The following is a 17187-nucleotide window of genomic DNA, read 5'->3' on the forward strand; positions in this document are numbered from 1 at the left end:
AGTTTACAATTTCTGTATCAAGAGAGCATATATGCTTAGTCCCTAAATTGAGCAACACTGGCTCTTGAAAGGTAAAGCTAAGTGATGGGGTTACACGAATCGATATCTCCATTAGCATTCATTGCCAGAGGGGTTCTGGTCACTTGAAAACTTTCGATGTGTGGCAGAAACCAAAGAGCAGCCGGAACCAAGACTGTCTGCCTGTCTTTGAATTCAAGCAAGATAACACTTGATTATACAAAGGACCAGCTAGCAGAGTTGCAATTCATACTTCTCTGCAACTGCCTCCATGAATTAGGCCCCATATATCTGTTTCCGTGAATGATCTATCATTGGTATGGACATATTCATCCCCAGACACAGGACTCGGTGCTTCTTCTTGTTGAATTTCCTGAGATTCCACTCTGCCCGTTTCTGCAGCCTGTTGAGGTCCCCCTGAGTATGTCCAGATTGTTTAAAAGTTCCCTAACCTGATTCTCCTCCACCAAGGGTGTCTTCCTCACCCCAGACTTTGTCACTGGCCTAAGGGGCCTGTGATTCCTGAACGCCAGTCTTTCCAACAAAGACTGAAGTGAAGAAGGCAATGAGTATCTCAAGTCAAACCAGTTACCAGAAACATATTTGACTTGTTTAATTTAGTAGACCGTTTTTGTAGACCTTTGCCTGAATTCACATTATGGTGTTGTGGATCAGAGTTTTTCCAGACCCTGTGGACTTCATATCCATGGAGTTGGGAGTCTGCCTACACCGTGTTCATACCTCAGTGTCGTAACAGGAGACACCAAAGTACCAGAGAGTTTCAGGATTCCTGAGCTCCTCTATGTGGAACGCAAACATAACCTGGAGGTTACAGGGCAATTTCCCTGGATCTTCTGTTCTTTTCCTGGAGCCAAGAGTTTACAAATACTGATGTCAGGTGGGAGCTAGTTCATATTATTGAGATAATTTTGTTTGCTCTGTTTTTGTGGTGACTAAACACTGCTGAGAAGAGAGTTACGTGTTTTATCAGCTAATTTATTTTCCCTCCTTCTTGAACTTTACTGATTATATGTTGTGGCATAAGTATTTAGTTAATGTTGATTACATGTAAACCTCAGTTATAGTTTTCTAAAACTTGTTACACATTTGCTTAGTAAATAGATTCCCTGAAATGATTTATATTTATTCATTTGTACTTGAAATGTTCTTTCTGTCTTTCTACCCAGGCTGTGTAGGAAGAAAAGTTGTCGCACTAAAAGCCTGATTTCGTTCTGGTCTTGCATATGCAATCCATTTGCTCAGTGGGGTTCCAGCTAAGTATAGAAACAAGAACAGCACACTGGGGAATGCATGCACCTAACAGAGACCTGAAAGCTTCCAACCTTAAGCTTTGCTAATGGAAGATGATCTTAGTGATCTTACTCTGCTGCATCTCAGGCAAGAATTAGAGAAAAGAAAAAAAACAGCCTTGATCACTTCAAGCATAATTGATAGTATCTGTCCTATTATTTTAAATTGCTATCTGTATGTTCTATTTGCTTGAAGACATAGAAGGCAGTGCTGAAATTTACTTATTTTTTTAATCCGCGAGGAGCTTTTCTGTTGACAAAGTTGGAATATGAGTTAAAACGTAACTGCTTGCTCTGATCGGAAACCTGTAGCGATTTAGAAAACATAGCACTGTGTGTTCTGCTCTGTACAATGAGATTTATTCTGTTCCTGCTGTAAGCCCACTGCAATTACTGGAGCCACACAAGGGATGAAGCCTCACACAGTTCAAGTAAAGGCTTTGATCACACACTTTTTGGTTTGTCTAATGCTTGGTCAAAAGATGTACTAAATTGTTTAGGACACTTTTTTTTTTTTTTTCCCTCTCTTTAATTACATGTGAAAAGAATAACCACATACAATGTTTATTCCTCCCTGGTAATAACTACAGTACAGTGGCAGAGGTGACTTTAGAAATAATTTGAATAACCATTTGAGGACCAGCATTTCAGCACTTTAATTTGTTTCTCAGGAGTTGTTTTCTAAAGGTTTGGTCTGTCAGTCACTGTCAGGACTAATGAATATATAAGTAGCCTTTCCTTAGCAAGTACAGAAAATACTTCTGTGGCTTGAAATGTATTCTTTTTTACTGTGTCCACATATTATAAATATTTTAGATTTCCAGAGAATCATCCAGGGTCATTCTGTTAGCAGAGATTATAATTATGTGTATTGTATTTGGATTTATGATGCTACACTGTAATTTTCTACAGAATAATTGGGAATATATTAATAATGTTACAAAACAGATAGTTGATACTAACTATATTCTTCACTAAGAATACCCAAATTATAACATTATGACATCTGTAGGAATCCAGGGCATTCGGCAGCTTCTAAGAGTTACTGTACATGATGGTTCTGAAATCAGTTAACAGACTTTTTGTTTCTACCTGAGAATAAAATTGACACTGGTAAAGTTAAGCCATTATGGAGTCTAAGTTCCTAGCCTTAATTGTAATAATACCGATAAAATCCTTACACAACAAAGAAAGAATGCAGGATGAGAAAGGCAAGTTAAAGAAATTACAAGAATAAGCAAAGTTGATGAGTTGATATGATAAATAGACACACTAAATTTGGTATTACAACAGTGTCTACTAAAAAGTGTGGAGCATATTTTAATCCTAGAAAGAATAGAATAATCCCAGACCTCAACGCAAAAAACCTGCAGGAATTACCCTAATGTTTATACACAGTTATGAACTCATCTTGATGTCACTATGAGTAGCTGAACATTGCTGCATTTGATTTAAATGGGTGTATTTTCAGTAACTCTGATGGAATTTGTCATGCTTTATTTTGCTAGAGCTCAAGAACATAAACATATTATTTCTATTTTTTTTTTCCCCAATTTTAGATCAGTTTTTTAAAAATAAATTTCCAAATACAACTTATGGTATGTTGTACTGAACTGCTGAAGGAAGAGCAGGCTATGCAGTTTAAAAATCGTTTTAAATTTTTCATTCAGGCCCTTTTAATGCAAAAGATATATGACGCTATTTGGAATATAGAAGGTAACAGACATGTAGGTGGCTGAGGTCCAGCCTTTACAGATTGAGTGTTAAAGCCTGGTACTATCAGGTAGATTGTTTAGCCCACTGTGTTTTCATAATTTACTGATAAAAAGCAAGGAGAAAATACCAAAATGCTGAAGATAGCCTTTTCAGGTTGTCCTATAGTTTAGTATTCAGCCAATTTGTCATGGGCTCCTAAATACATTGAGCTGACCTAACATCTTAGTGCTCCAGGTGCTACTGATCTCCTTGATGACTCATTTTTCTCATTTCCTGACCAGTTCCTTAGCTAACCATTTCCTTATGATAAGCAGTTGCTCCCACAATGATCACAATGAACAGTCAACAACAATTCTTGCAGCCCATCACATTTCTATAGAATGATTTTTATTCAATATGGTTCAAATTCTATGTGTTAATTATGTAATATGAGCAAGTTCACTGCTTTAGTTTCTGTAACAGTATTGCTTCAAACTACAGGTTTTGGGAGGTTTAGGAACCTTTAGTACAAAATTTGGATAGCAAACATCAGTTGTGTTCTATTTTCTTTAGAATCCTATTGGGATGCCAGTAAGAAAATAGGTCTGTATAATATTGATATCAACTATAATTTCAAGGTGAAATAACAGGACTGAAAATAAGAACAGTGTTAATAAACTGTTTTTTATTGTTTTAAAAACAGTGTCTAATTTCTATATATTACTATGGTTTTTATCTAGTGATTATACTGCAATCCAGAAAGAAGAAAAATAATCTCTTATTTATTAAAAATTACTTAAAATTTTTATTTTATTGAGTATTGGCAAATGTGCTCATTTCCCTTTTCTATTCTTTAGGTGAAAATTCAGTGGCACAAGTGGTTTTGTGGGATGCAAAGGAGAACTAAATAAGAAGCAACAACTTTTTCCTGTGCCAAAAATATTCCGTTGTAACCCCTTGCAAAAGGATGGGGGAAATAAAAAAACTGCAGGAGAATTTTATGGTTTTCTTTATATAGAAAGTAAAATATGGTTAGCTTTGAATTGTCTAGTAAATAAAATACAGAGTTTTGACATTCTTTATGTCTAGAAAAAGGGGTTTCCAATGTCTCTCTTATAATTAATGTAGTTATCAGTTGGAATGCTGCAAAAGCACTAGGACTATAGGGCTTGGGATGCTGACAGCATGTTACTTCAAACTATAAGTTTCTAATTTTATTGCTGAGATTTTTTTTCTCTTTATTATCCTGTTTTGCAGAGTAATCAGGTCTGAGTATTGTCTCCAGCTTCATATGTAATCATTCAAATATTCTACAAAAGGGATAATTAACATATTTTAAGAATATTTTTCAGTGAATAGTGCTTAATATACAAGTTTATCCCACTGCAGCCTTTTTACCTCACCTTGCATATTTCCATACTGTGCTTTTCCCGTAAAAAAATTTAAATACATCCTGTATTTAAGAGATGACATGAAAGCATTTGGAATGGACCAGCAGGGGAAAATGAGCAAGGGAAGAAGTTGAAACAGGCAGCCGTTCAGGCAGGTACTGCTTGCTGTTTCTGTGGAAGAAAGGGGTCTCATAGCAGCTCTCACTTGTGCTTTTCCCTGTGATCTAATGGCAAAACCAGTCGGTAGCCCCATGGCCTTGCTTTGTCTCTAATGCTTTTGTGTCGGTGGTTTGCAATCTCCTTCCCCTTTAGCTCTCCATGAGTTCTAAAAAAAGAGAATAGAAAAGTGTTTTGCCCTTTATATTCCTTGACCTTTCTTTCCAGGTCTCTACTGCAAAGTTTGTAGTGGTAATATTTTTCATGGATTAGCCTTGGGAACCAGAGCAGTGGAACCACCACTCTAGTGTCCTGGTTTGTGCCCCGCCAGTGTTGTCTCCTGACCGACTGACTTTATACTGCAGGACTTGAGCACATGCAGAAATGCCGAGCAGAGCAGCTGCACTGGCAGGTGTCATTCTGGATATGAGAAAAATGAAATTGATTTGAAATAGACGAGGAAGGGAGATCAGTTAAGCACTTGTTAAAGTATTGTCTTCAGAAAATAAACATTTTTTTGTTATAGGATCTCTTATCTTTAACCGGAGGTTTCCTGCAGAGTGAGAATATAAATGATAACAACAGAAATTTTAAAAGCTATTACTCTTCGAGAAAAATAAATAAAAACATATTTTCCTTGTAAAATGCTAATTTTAGCAGTGGTAAGTTTAAAACTAATATTAAGGAACTATTTTCTGTGGAAATAAAGAAAATCTTTAGGAAGTTGCTGGCTAAAGTACCTGGAATGCATTGGATATTAGAAAAACCTATTTCACATTCTGCTGTAGCTGTCTCACGGTACTTCTACAGGCTGGTGGGTGTCATGGGGAGTCCGGGCGTGCGGCAGCTGCAAGGAGAGAAGTCTCTGCTCCCTGACATAGGTTTTCACTTCTGTGCTGGCTGGAGCTTGCCAGGGGACAGCTGGGGAGGGGGTGCACTTGGGGCGGGGTGTGTTACGCTTGCATTTTTGGTGGGGGGTGCATGTTCACGCCCGCCAAAGCCGCAGTGGCCCTGCTCGGGGTCCCGGCGGTGCTTCACCCCCGGGCTCTGTCGGGGTGGGCCTGCCACCCCCAGCCAGCCTCTGTGACTTCCTCCAAACCTAAAGCCAGGAAGCAGTGGTTAGCCAGCTTGCTACCGCCTTGGAGGCTCCCACCCCAGAGGTGTTGCAGGGATGTGAAGTTGGTTGCAGTTAACCCGCGCTTCTCCCCAGCACGAACCTCCACTGATAGAGTGGGTGTATGTTGTTCAGACCTCGTTTTATCCAAGTGCTGCTTTCAAGTAGGGCTTACCCCATGACATCTGGCATGCCTCGTTTTTCTGTTTGTAAGATGGAGATAATACCTGTTTTCATTCAGAGAATGTTTCTCTTCAAATATACATTTTCAATGCATTTTCACCTATGCAGTACAGGGGCTGTCTCCTAGCAGTGTGTAAGGAGTGGGAGTGTGTAACGCAACAGGGCTTTTCACGTAGTCTCTCAGCATCACCACCCACTGCTATGAATAGACAGAAATTTTGTAACTGGCGGTGGTCATTTAAAAGAAGTGTCTGGTGTTGACAAGAGGTATGGGAATGTCTTTTAGAAAGCAGACTGTTCTTATTTCATGTTTTAGTCGTGATGAGCTTTAAATACTTCGTGAAACAGAACTGTGTTTGATGTGGTGACATCTCTAACACACATTAAGTCTAAATGACTGTTAGAACTTTAATTTTCTAAGATGCTATCCGGTGTATTATAAATGAGGTTTACTGTAAATCATAGAAGTTTCATCGTGCTAGTTTTATAGAAGCAATTCTAGCACATTTGATTTGTTCTAGAATTGCAATTATTAATAACTATACTGAATGACCAGTGTTAGCACTGAATTGCTTGCTGCTTCTGATACCTTTGGGGAATGATAAGTAATCGGCAGCTATCGTACTTCAGAAAACGTAAGTTTCTTACAGTTGACCTTTTTTCAATTGCATTATCTCCAATGGAAATTTGCCGCTTTTATATTAAAAAAATAATAAATCAAAAGCTTCTTCAAGGAAGTTTAATTCTGTATGGACGGAGCAACATATTTGGACTTGCAATTGAAAAAAAAAAAAAAAAAGGTGCTACTACTGTCGTGGCAGGCACAAACCCTGGCCAATCCTTTAATACAGTAGACAAATGGAGAAGGCATTAGAAAAAATTAATTCACTGTTGAAATATTAATGGTTCACAATATGTGAAAAAGATAGAAAATTGAGCTAATGCAAAGGCAATAGTTTCACTTTTTAAATATTTATATATTTTTATTATTGTTGTTTCTGGTGGTCTTCCTTTCTTGTTGCCTAAAGATGTTAACTGTATGTCTTGCCACGGTATTTTTGTGAAGGGATTTCATGTTCAGAGATTCTTGTTAGCTATTACGAGATTTTAAGTATTAATACCACTGTTACACTGCTTTTTACTTCCTCTGCAAGAGTTTTTTTAGGAAAATAGCCTCTCCCTCAGTTCTTTGAATTCTGACATGTGTGTGGGTTTTTTGTTTTTGTTTCCCAGCAGCTAAAGAGGCAGTAGGTTTGATTTGGCAAGTCATTTGGAAAAGGAGGAGTGGAGAAGTGCCCTGTAACTGCTGAACAGTAAGTGCCTGTTTTACCTGCTATTTTAGATGCAGAAGTAAGTAGAATACACAGATGGATTGGTATGAAACTTTTATAATACTGAGAAGCATATAAAAATGTGCACACATGGAAGTCTAACTATTTTGAAACTGAAATTTAAAAAAAAGCCAAGAGATCTGCTTGGATGTAATTTTGGATCAGGTCATGAGCAATGTTGAGGTATACAGAGTAAATTATCAAAAGCTAAAACTGAGAAGTACGTTAAGTGATGTTCTGTTAAAGTGATTCAGATACTAAGTAGTTTTAAATATTCAATATAGAAAGTCTCTAAAATTAGAGGGTGCAGTCTTCATGTGTGCACACAACTCTGCCCTTGGAAACTAGGAACTAATTGAATAAAGACATGCCTGTCAGCTGTATTTGCATGCTACTAAAAATGCCACTCTTTTATACTATAAATGACTGTCAACTTTATTTACAGCTTGCTTGTCTGTTAATTCAAATGCTTTTTTGAATCATGTCAGATTAAAATTTCTTTTCCAAACTGCAGGTGTTAGCTGCTTTCTATTTCTCACAAAAAGAAAATATCTCTGCAGCAGAGAGCAATATATAATAATGAATTTTACAGGGTATATTTGGATGTGAGGAGATAAACTGGAACAGTAACGTATGAAGCTCAGACTTAGAAATGTTTAGACATATTTGCAAGTATATTAAGCACTTAAGCAGCTGTTTGAGGACAGTCAAACAAGAAAAATATATAAACTCTACACCTAATATATTTTTAAAACCTTCACTACTTCAACGAATTAGTTTAAAAATGAAAGTTTTGCTTTTCTTAGAATTGAAAATATGAAAGCAGCTGAGGCAGAAGTTCATAATACTTGGTTGTAATATTATTAGCTTAGGAATTACGAACATGGCTTTAGTATATTGTAGTATCTTTTGTTTATACCCAAGTGCAGGGAAGGAGAATGCCGTAAGATCTCCCTGACTCTGGGACAAGCTGCTCTCTGCAGCTTTTTGAATACACAGAATCTTGATCCTTTTAGAGCAACAAACAGGAGGTTTGGGAAGCAAAGGAGCAGTGCTGTGTTTTAATGGAGTAGGACTAGCTGGAAGGAGCATGGTGTATTTTTTTGTGTGAATGTAACTTGGATGCAGATTGGATCCAGTCAAACCAATCTGCTTGCTCGCTGCTACCAGATGCACAGCTCCCAGCTGTGTTCCTCTCTCCTTTGTGGTACCATCTCTGATGCTTATTCATTCCCTTGGGAAGCCAGCTGCAGCACAATAACCAGAGAAAGCCTGACTCAGCCAAAAAGCTGAAGGGTTTTCTGTCCATTAAGTAGGCTAGATTGAAGTGAGATGGCAGGAAATGAGAACACCAGAGGAAGTGGACTGTATATTTCGATAGCTCTGGAGTGTCATAGGAAATTGTCTGTCTTGCCTAGCCACAGCCTTCCTCCAGCCATAAAATTTAGTTTTAATACCTCTGTGTCTGAGGGATGGCACACCTCCTCCTACCATCATCTCCTTGGACCTCGGGTGGAAGCTAACTTCAACTGCTGAATAATGAATACTGGTTTGCTAGAAAGGAAGGAAGGAACTGAGAGTGAGATAATTGATAAATCACACACACTGTAAGGGTTGTAGGCTGATAATGGAAGATTAGATTTGGATTTTTTTAATTAATATCACATATTTTAGGAACGGCTGAAATAATGTAGGCCATCTCCTGTGGTTGGTAGATATATGAATTGAGAAGCTATCTGAAAACAAGTTGCCATGGGAATATAGTTGCATTATTGTATTAGAAATCAATGCCAAGGCTGTGTGGTAGACAGCAGCCATTGAATTGTAAGAATGATAGAAGTAAAACTAAACACTTTAAATACAGTATTGGAAAGAATGATGAAAATGTTAAGACTTCTAAGGTCTTTGCCTGAATTTTGGGGGCAATATGATAGCTAATGACCTTATTGTCAGAAATAGAGGTTCTGATCTTAGGTTACTGGTGTGAATCCTGCCTAGTCCATTAGGATTAGAAGAGTTGTCTGCACATTTGGCACTATTTTTTCTATCGTTAAAGGTTTTATTGGAAGATAAGGGAGAAAGTACCTGTGTTGTGGGTCTGTAGGATGTTTCCTCCTGTATTTCCAGAAAGACTCTTTTTCAGGACAGAACCACAGCATGTTTGAGTGAATTTGTGTCAGGGATAAAGAAAGATTTTACATTAACTATCCAGGACCTTGTCTATGCATATGAGAAGGTTCATGTTTTCTGAGAGTGTTAAATCAGTGATGAACAGTGATGTTCTGTAATTGTGCAGAGTGGGAGTATATTGACACCATTAGTACATAATTGTCACTGTGTTTATTTAAGAAATACTGATAAATTAACATGAGCTGTTGTTATTGTGTGTTGATGTCATTCTGGTGGTTGATGTTATTCTGGCATGTGCATTTTTGACACATTGGATTTTCTGGTTGAGTGTCAAATTAAATAGAACTACAGCTGCCTTATAAATTGTTTGCTTTCAGTCATTTATTTTGGTATATATCAAAGGATTGATGCCTTGTGGGCTGTGTCTTACTACTAGCATGTGTAGTCAGCTCCCTTGGAGTCCAATTTCCTTGCTCCTTGGTGAAAATGCAGTAAAAAATGAACAAGGAAAAAGTGTGGTCTCTGGTGTGCTACTTTCATAATGCTATTACTAAAACAGCTGTAGTGGACGAAATGGAGCTCCATCTGTCTCCGACTTCCTCATCTAAATTATTGGATCTGACCTTAGTTATGAAGGAGTGATTGTTACCTTTGCTATCAATGGAAGATAGATATCCAGTAGAAAGGGGATTTTAGAAATGCAGAAATAGAGATATTTCCCTGTATTTAGATTGCTTGTGTTTAGAATGACACAGTGTATGTATATAATTACATAAAATTGATATGATTTTGATTAATTACAGTCCACATAATAAAAATAGTGAAGGGTAAAGTATGAAAGGGGGAAAAAACACCAACACACAAGGTTTTTCTATTCAGTTATGTAATTGTTTTTGGCAAAATTTACTTATTGGCAGAAATGGATTCGTTTTCTCTCTTGTGTAAAACAGGCAAAAATGAGTAAGATGTATGCTAGATGAGAGTATGGCTAGACAGTATTATGGAGCTAATATTATTGAGATGGATCAATGCTTTGCATCTGTTTTTATCTAGAAACTGAAGTAAATTAATTGCTGCTTTTGGTAGGATGTAGAGATTGCATATTTGAATTATTTACTATCCAAGTTTATCTTACAGTGTATACATAGTATATATTTATCTTTTAATAATTGAGTTTTAAATAGGAAAATTACATAGCAAATGCCCTTGTTCATGCATTAAAACTCTTGTATCCTCATAGCAGGCCAGATTTCTCAGACATTTGTTCAAATACATGCTGAAATAAATAGGGTTGAATTCTGTCACTTAATAATGCGTTGGTCTCTTGACCTTTTTTACAGAAATAGATGTCACTGATTGGCAATGTCTCTGTTATACTGCAGATACATTGAAATGAGCTCTAAGGAAATAAGCTTACACATGTATCACTGTACATGTAATGTGGGAGCACAGTGCAGGCAGCCATTTGCATTTTTACCCAGATGCCTGATCATACTGTGCAGCCTAAGCTGAGTCCTTTGCTGTCAGAGCTGGAGAGATGCTGTTTGCAAAAAATAACTGCTCTGATATGTATTCCCCATTTACAGACAGAAGAACTGGAAATATAAGCATCAAGGAAGTATTTTGGGTTCCTGTTTACATTTTTCTTCTTTCTTTTTCTTCTTTATTATATACACCTTATTCAATCCAACTGTTTATTGTATGTTTTTAAAGTAAATTTAAATTCAGATTTTGAAATATAAGATCTAAAAAATAACTGAGTGGCACACTTTTTATTAGTTTAAAACTTGGATTCCAAACTGACCAACACAATTGATTATGAAAACACATGTAGAAGGTAATACTGCAGTTTAATGAATAATTCTCCTTTAAATCCTTTCCTCAGCGTCTTCCAAGAGTAATGTTTATGGTGTAATACAATATTGAACTCCTTTTTATTATTTCCTCTCTATTGATTTAATTAACTGAGGTGAAGAATATCTGTTTTCATAAAATGTTGTAGAAAGTATTAGGTGAATTGTTACAAAAGCTAATATAGTACTATAAAACTTAGAACTTAAAATTTTCTAAACTTCTTGCCTTATCTTAGAAGGCTCTCTAGAGGAGAAAAAAGAGTATTTAACTCTTTGGAAAAGTAGAACAGGTGAGTGTAATTTTTTACTCTCTGTTATTTAGGGAAAATACTATAAAATATTATTATTCTATTAAGTCATCAGTGTTGATTCAGAGCTGTAATTGTACAAGAATCTTATTAACTTTCATTATGTTTGGATTAAGCACTGAATGTGACATTTTTTACTGGGTACTTACATCTGTGTGTGTATGTGTATCTTTTTATGTGTCTGTTTACCTTTTCATGCATAAGAAATCTGCATTATTACAATAACCATGTAAGAGCGGTTCATCTTCATTCAAGGAAAATGCACCAGCATTAAACACCAGTCAGAGTTGCTTAAATCTGACATAAATATCTTGTACAGACTCTGTTCAGTCTCAAGACATGTATAATTCCAGCAATGTCAGCACCTCACCCTTTAGTGTTTTAGAAAGAAAACTAATATTCAAGTTTTAAAATTACAGCAAGTTGCGTGATGATGTGTAGGAGGTGACTTCATAATAATGAAAAAAACCACAGCTTTGTTCTTCTCCTTTGAGAGAAGGGTCCCCTCAGAAAACAAATAAACAAACAAACCATTTCACTGCTATTTCTTCAGTCTAGGGTAGATTTGGGATGGAGCATCGTTGCTATACTAGCTCTAATTCCATCAACCATTACCTGGGGATTAAAGATGCTCATGACAGACCTGTCAGAGTAGCCTTAGTTTCCTATTTGCTAAATTGCTTTAGCCTCCTGTGTGAACAATTTCTCTGTCAAGAAGGAATAGGCCTGAAGCTTCCATAATGCTATTACATCTACATCAGATCAGGATCATGAACTCCTGTTAGTTTTTTAAGCTTTTATAATCACCATGTGTAATTTATTTTCTTGATACTGCTGTTTTGTTGTGAAGCTTGTGGCAGTTAATTTTGATAAATATGTACTTTTAATTCTCAAAAGGTGATGAGGGTTCGCTAGTAGCCTCATCAACAGCCCAATCACTTTCCATTAATAGTAGATCTATGCCAGAATATGTGGAAATTTATGTATTCTTATCAATGAAATACTAATTTACTTTATTCAAAAGTAGCAGCTGTCCAGTGAGGAAACACAAAACACTGAAAGGCAAGAGAACAACCATTAGTGAAAAGCTTGAATCTCACTTTGATTGGTTGATTAGAGATGAAATTATAGGTACACAATTTTGAGTTGTTATTTCTCTTGATTGTTTTCATAGCAGATATTCCAGGCCTCATAAAAAAATCTGAAAGCTGTTACACTTTTAAATTTAGTTTTTATTGTTCTATTACTCATTAAATTATGCTCTCTCTACTAACTCCATTGAATTACTATTTTCATAAATAGGATATAACTCATTACAGCTTGTCCATGGATAGTTTACATTTTGCATTTAGGTACCTCAGTCTACCACTTTTCACGACTCGCTGCAATAGAGTATTCTGGGAACAGTGTAGTTGTAAGCACTGTCAAATAAGGCTCAAAATGAGACTGAGTGATGAGTTTCTGCTCAGGAACCGATCTTTCCTGTGAAATGTTTTCTGTCTTAAAGTAAGAGTGTATTTTTTCTGGCTGTTCAGTCCTGACTGTGGTGTTCTTTTAATGATGCTGGACGAGTGCAAAACCCTCATCCTGCTGCTCACTTACAGAAACAAAGCTAAGCTCCAGAAAACATTAGTTACAGTTTGAGGCACCCTCTGGGTGCAAACGATTTTTTTTTTTTTTTTTTTTTTTTTTTCCCCTAGTAAGCATACTATGAATGATTTCTTGAAGACCTTCAACACACACTAGAAAACCTAGTATCATATACCATGCCTCTCATTTATGGACAATATGAAAACAGTCTTACAGTGTTTCACTTCCATTAGATTATTATTAATGTGTTAATGGAAGACAAACACATTTTGAAACTGAATGCTTCATTCTTAAACTTTCCTGGTGTGTTTAAGTATATAGTGTTATTTGTCTAAAGAATCTGTTCCTCCAGCTCCCCCATTAAAACACCAATGACCCAATCTTTAAAAAGTTCAGTTTTAAGCTCAGTTTTAAGCAGACAATCCCATTAATGTGAATGAGCTTATCATTAATAGACCTAAAGTTAATTAAGTCTTTTTCTGTTTGCACAATCAGAACGTAAGGCATGATCCTACCGATTAACCTCAATTCTCCTTCCCCTTCTGTTTCTGAGGATTTGCTAGTGTTATGGCTTGAACATTAAATCTCAATTTATCTACCTGTTTATCTGTTCCTGGGAAGTTACTTAGACAAGAATGGAAGCTAAGATTTTCACAAGAATGAAATAAAGTTGCATATACAAAGTCTATGGCAATTCAGTAGGATTAGTGTATATAACAGTTTTTGCTATTTAAACCTTAATACAAACTAGTACATGAAAATTGTCAGCTGTCTAAAAACCTGGATTTACCTTAAGACCATTAGTAAGGTTCTAATGATGTGTTTAACTTCAAATTAAAAATCACATACACTCATATTTCTAGAATAATGGAGAAATATTCAAGAAAGAACATTGAAGTGATTTATAACTAGGCAAAAATAATGGAGGAATAACATAAAAGTTACAAAAGACTACCTTTGTTGAAATGAAGGCCAGGATCTCTTCCTCAGAAAATAAGCTTAGGAAGAACAATAAAGAACAATCTGAAATAAAAACATGGAAATATATCTTCCTGTTCTGAAAAGATGAGTGAGAATGAAGATGACCTTGTGTGTTTTAGTATTAGCACACGATTAACTTTTTTAAAATTACTTTTATATTCTTACATTCATGAATGAATTCAATTAAATACTATGTGTTCAGAGATACCAATACACATATCGTTATTGAAAGAGTTGGATCTTTTCTTTTGTTTTGGTGTCCTTTTGTGACAAGCTACTCTTTTGCTTTCCTGAGAAAGAAAGTGGTAATAATACATGTAGGTGTTGGAAAAAAACAAGGTATTAGATAGCCTCGACAGCAGAAGAACATGTTACCATCTTCTTCATGTCAGTAGTGACTTCCACTGGTAGTTGGACATAGTTATTTACCAAAGTACACTGTTATTTAGATATATTTTTTACCTGTTTTTCAAATACCATGCTTTCTCAAGACAGAAAAACATTCCACTCATTCTTCATACCCATTCCCCTCCCCTCAAGAAAGGAGAGGGAAAAAATGCATATACATATACAATGCAAATAAGCATGTATGTAAGAGTATTTTTACTTTCTGTTAGAAAAAATGCAAGAATAAAGATGTTTTCATTTATAATGTTTATTTGTTGAACTGAAATTTATTAATTGTACCTATAAAGGATTTTTAATAAATGTTTTTTGTTTTGTTTTGTTTTCATAACTTATAGCAATAAAAATGGGAAAGTAAGTAAAAATTAATTTATAAGGGAACTTCAAATTAGAAATTATAACAGACCACTGACCAGTGCAACTACTAAGAAATGGGAGCTTGCAAAGATTTTGTTCACATAGGTACACACCTACATATACAAATCTGTGTGGAGGGTGTTTGAATGTGTGTGTATTTACACAGCCTTCAAAAATCAGGGTATTTTTAAATGGAAAAAATACTTTTTTTATCTTCTTGTAGCTATAGTTTCTAGTGTTGAACTAGAAAAAAATGAACTTTAGAACTAAGAAATATTGGCAAAGAGCTGAGTTAGTTGCCTTTTTAAAATCACAGTTTTCCTGTTGATTTCAGTGGATTTGTAGAATTTTTTACTTACAGCAAATTTCTGAAAAATATGGGATGAATTTACTAAATGAATAAAGGAGTGATCATGGACAGGAGTACTTTAAAGTATCTAAGTGATGTTACAGATATTTTGCCATTATAATAGCAGAAAAGTTATTTCTGATACTATATATTAATTGGAAGACTGCGATGCACTTCTAATGTAGCCATGCATGACCATTTAACTACAGTCTCCTAAGAAATAATGTAAAACACCATAGTCAATTTCAAAACTCACTTTGAGTGACTTTTCTATTTGGATTTCACCTGAATTTAGTACATCATTCCTTTATGAAATTACAATACAGCAAGCTAGATAATTTATGAAAAAGTTTTCTTGGGATATTTTCGAAATTTTCAATATCTGTAGTAACTGCACTGGTGGAAGATATGGAAGTTGTTTCTCATATAGTACAAATCATTGCATTTTTATGTTGGTGTCCCATGACAGAAGAACTAGTTATCTGGATTTTGGGAATCCTCCAACATAAGAATTATTTTAAAAATAAGACATTCAGAAAAAATCCATTCCACTAGTCTAGCTTGCCCCTAGGGTGAAAAATACAAGTAAATGCTTGATGCTTTTAGTCATTTCTACTACAAAGTGGCAATAAAAATACTTACTGCTACAAACAAAGCTGTGCTTTCTTTCAGAGTAAAAAAACATTTAAAATCTGACATGCAGAAGTGTATTTACTCAGTCTGTTCAGACAGCCTGTAAGAGGTTTGGAATTTTTCTAATTATTAGAGATTTCTTTCTTGCCAAAATAACAAAAGTAGGTGTCTCAGATATTTCTATATTTGCAACAGTAATTATCCATTGAAAATTCCAACACCAAATTACACTAATTTTCTCTTTTGTTTGTTACTTATAGGTGGTCACTTCCTGTTTACATACCCACAAACATATGCGCGTTTATCTGTATGCCCTTCAGGCATCCATTTGGGCAAAGCTGCCTTTGCAAGTTACGTGACTGTTTTGTATATAATTCTAACTTGTGAATACTTTGCATGATGAGTTTCTAAGTTATATTGTTTGCCTTTAACAGATAACATATTTTAGTAAAGATATATATGAGGAAGCTGTGACATTCCATTTGAAGAATTATGAATAACTCAGTCTAAAATGGAACCAAAACCACTTATTGATGGAAGTGATAAATTGAGAAACCTGATGGTTTAATATTGGTTGTGCTAGAAGAGTGAGAAAAGAAGACAGGAAGATAAAAAAAAAAAAATACGCTTAGTATGTGCATTTCAAGAGAGTAGAGAAAGCTAAATATAATGAATGGATGAGTGCAGCCAAAGACAAATCTAGTTGGTACTGTGTAGAAGAGAAACATTTTTAGGGAAATGGTAAGAAAACAACATACTAGCAGCAATGCTGTATGGTTGACAGTGATTATAGTATGTTTGGCAGAATTAATGTCACAGAAGAAATCAAAGACTTGAGGAGCTCTCATTTAAAGTGTGATGTGAAAAGGCATGTTTTTAAATACAGACTTCGAATTTAGACACAACATATATTGTTGTTTCCTTTTCTCTTTACTTATGATATTTATATCTATAGCTGCATAAAAGAAATCCTGGAACTGTCAGTGACCGTTGAACAGAGCTCTTATTCACCTTCATGTCATTTAAAATTATTAATTTTCTTCAGTACGGGATTCATGGATGATAGTTTTACTTCCGAAGCAGATTTTCTTTTATTAGGGTTTTTCTGACTTCCCTGATTCCTTTTTTATTTGAACTGAAGGGTATAGATCTAAGGAACGAACTGATTCAGCAGTTGCAGGAGTTGATTCACTTCATACACCTGTGAAACAATGAGTAGGGATTAACTGAACTGGTACCACTTAATTATGGTCTTCATGAAATATATTTGCAATGAAAAATTAATCTGGGCTTGCAGAAACTGTAGCAGAATCTATGGATGTCTAATATGAAGAGGGAGACCCTGGTGTGTGTTACAGGAGACCTGCCAAAGAAAAGTTGTTA

The 17187-nt window shown here is 35.5% G+C and overlaps 1 protein-coding gene across 14 annotated transcripts in view; it reads left to right on the top strand.

The window, feature by feature from the left end:
* The window catches only part of CDH18 (cadherin 18), a 536769-nt gene that overhangs the window by 322576 nt on the left and 197006 nt on the right, over positions 1-17187 (top strand). For 13 of the 14 annotated variants that reach the window (XM_042806880.1, XM_042806879.1, XM_042806882.1 and 10 more), the window contains one exon: positions 7101-7180. The gene's annotated coding sequence lies outside the window, so the exon portion shown is untranslated. The remainder of the gene's footprint in view (positions 1-7100; positions 7181-17187) is intronic. The other variant, XM_042806887.1, reaches the window with a different exon arrangement.

This window comes from Tyto alba, unplaced genomic scaffold (assembly GCF_018691265.1).
Source record: "Tyto alba isolate M040663 unplaced genomic scaffold, T.alba_DEE_v4.0 Super-Scaffold_48, whole genome shotgun sequence".
NCBI lineage: Eukaryota > Metazoa > Chordata > Aves > Strigiformes > Tytonidae > Tyto > Tyto alba.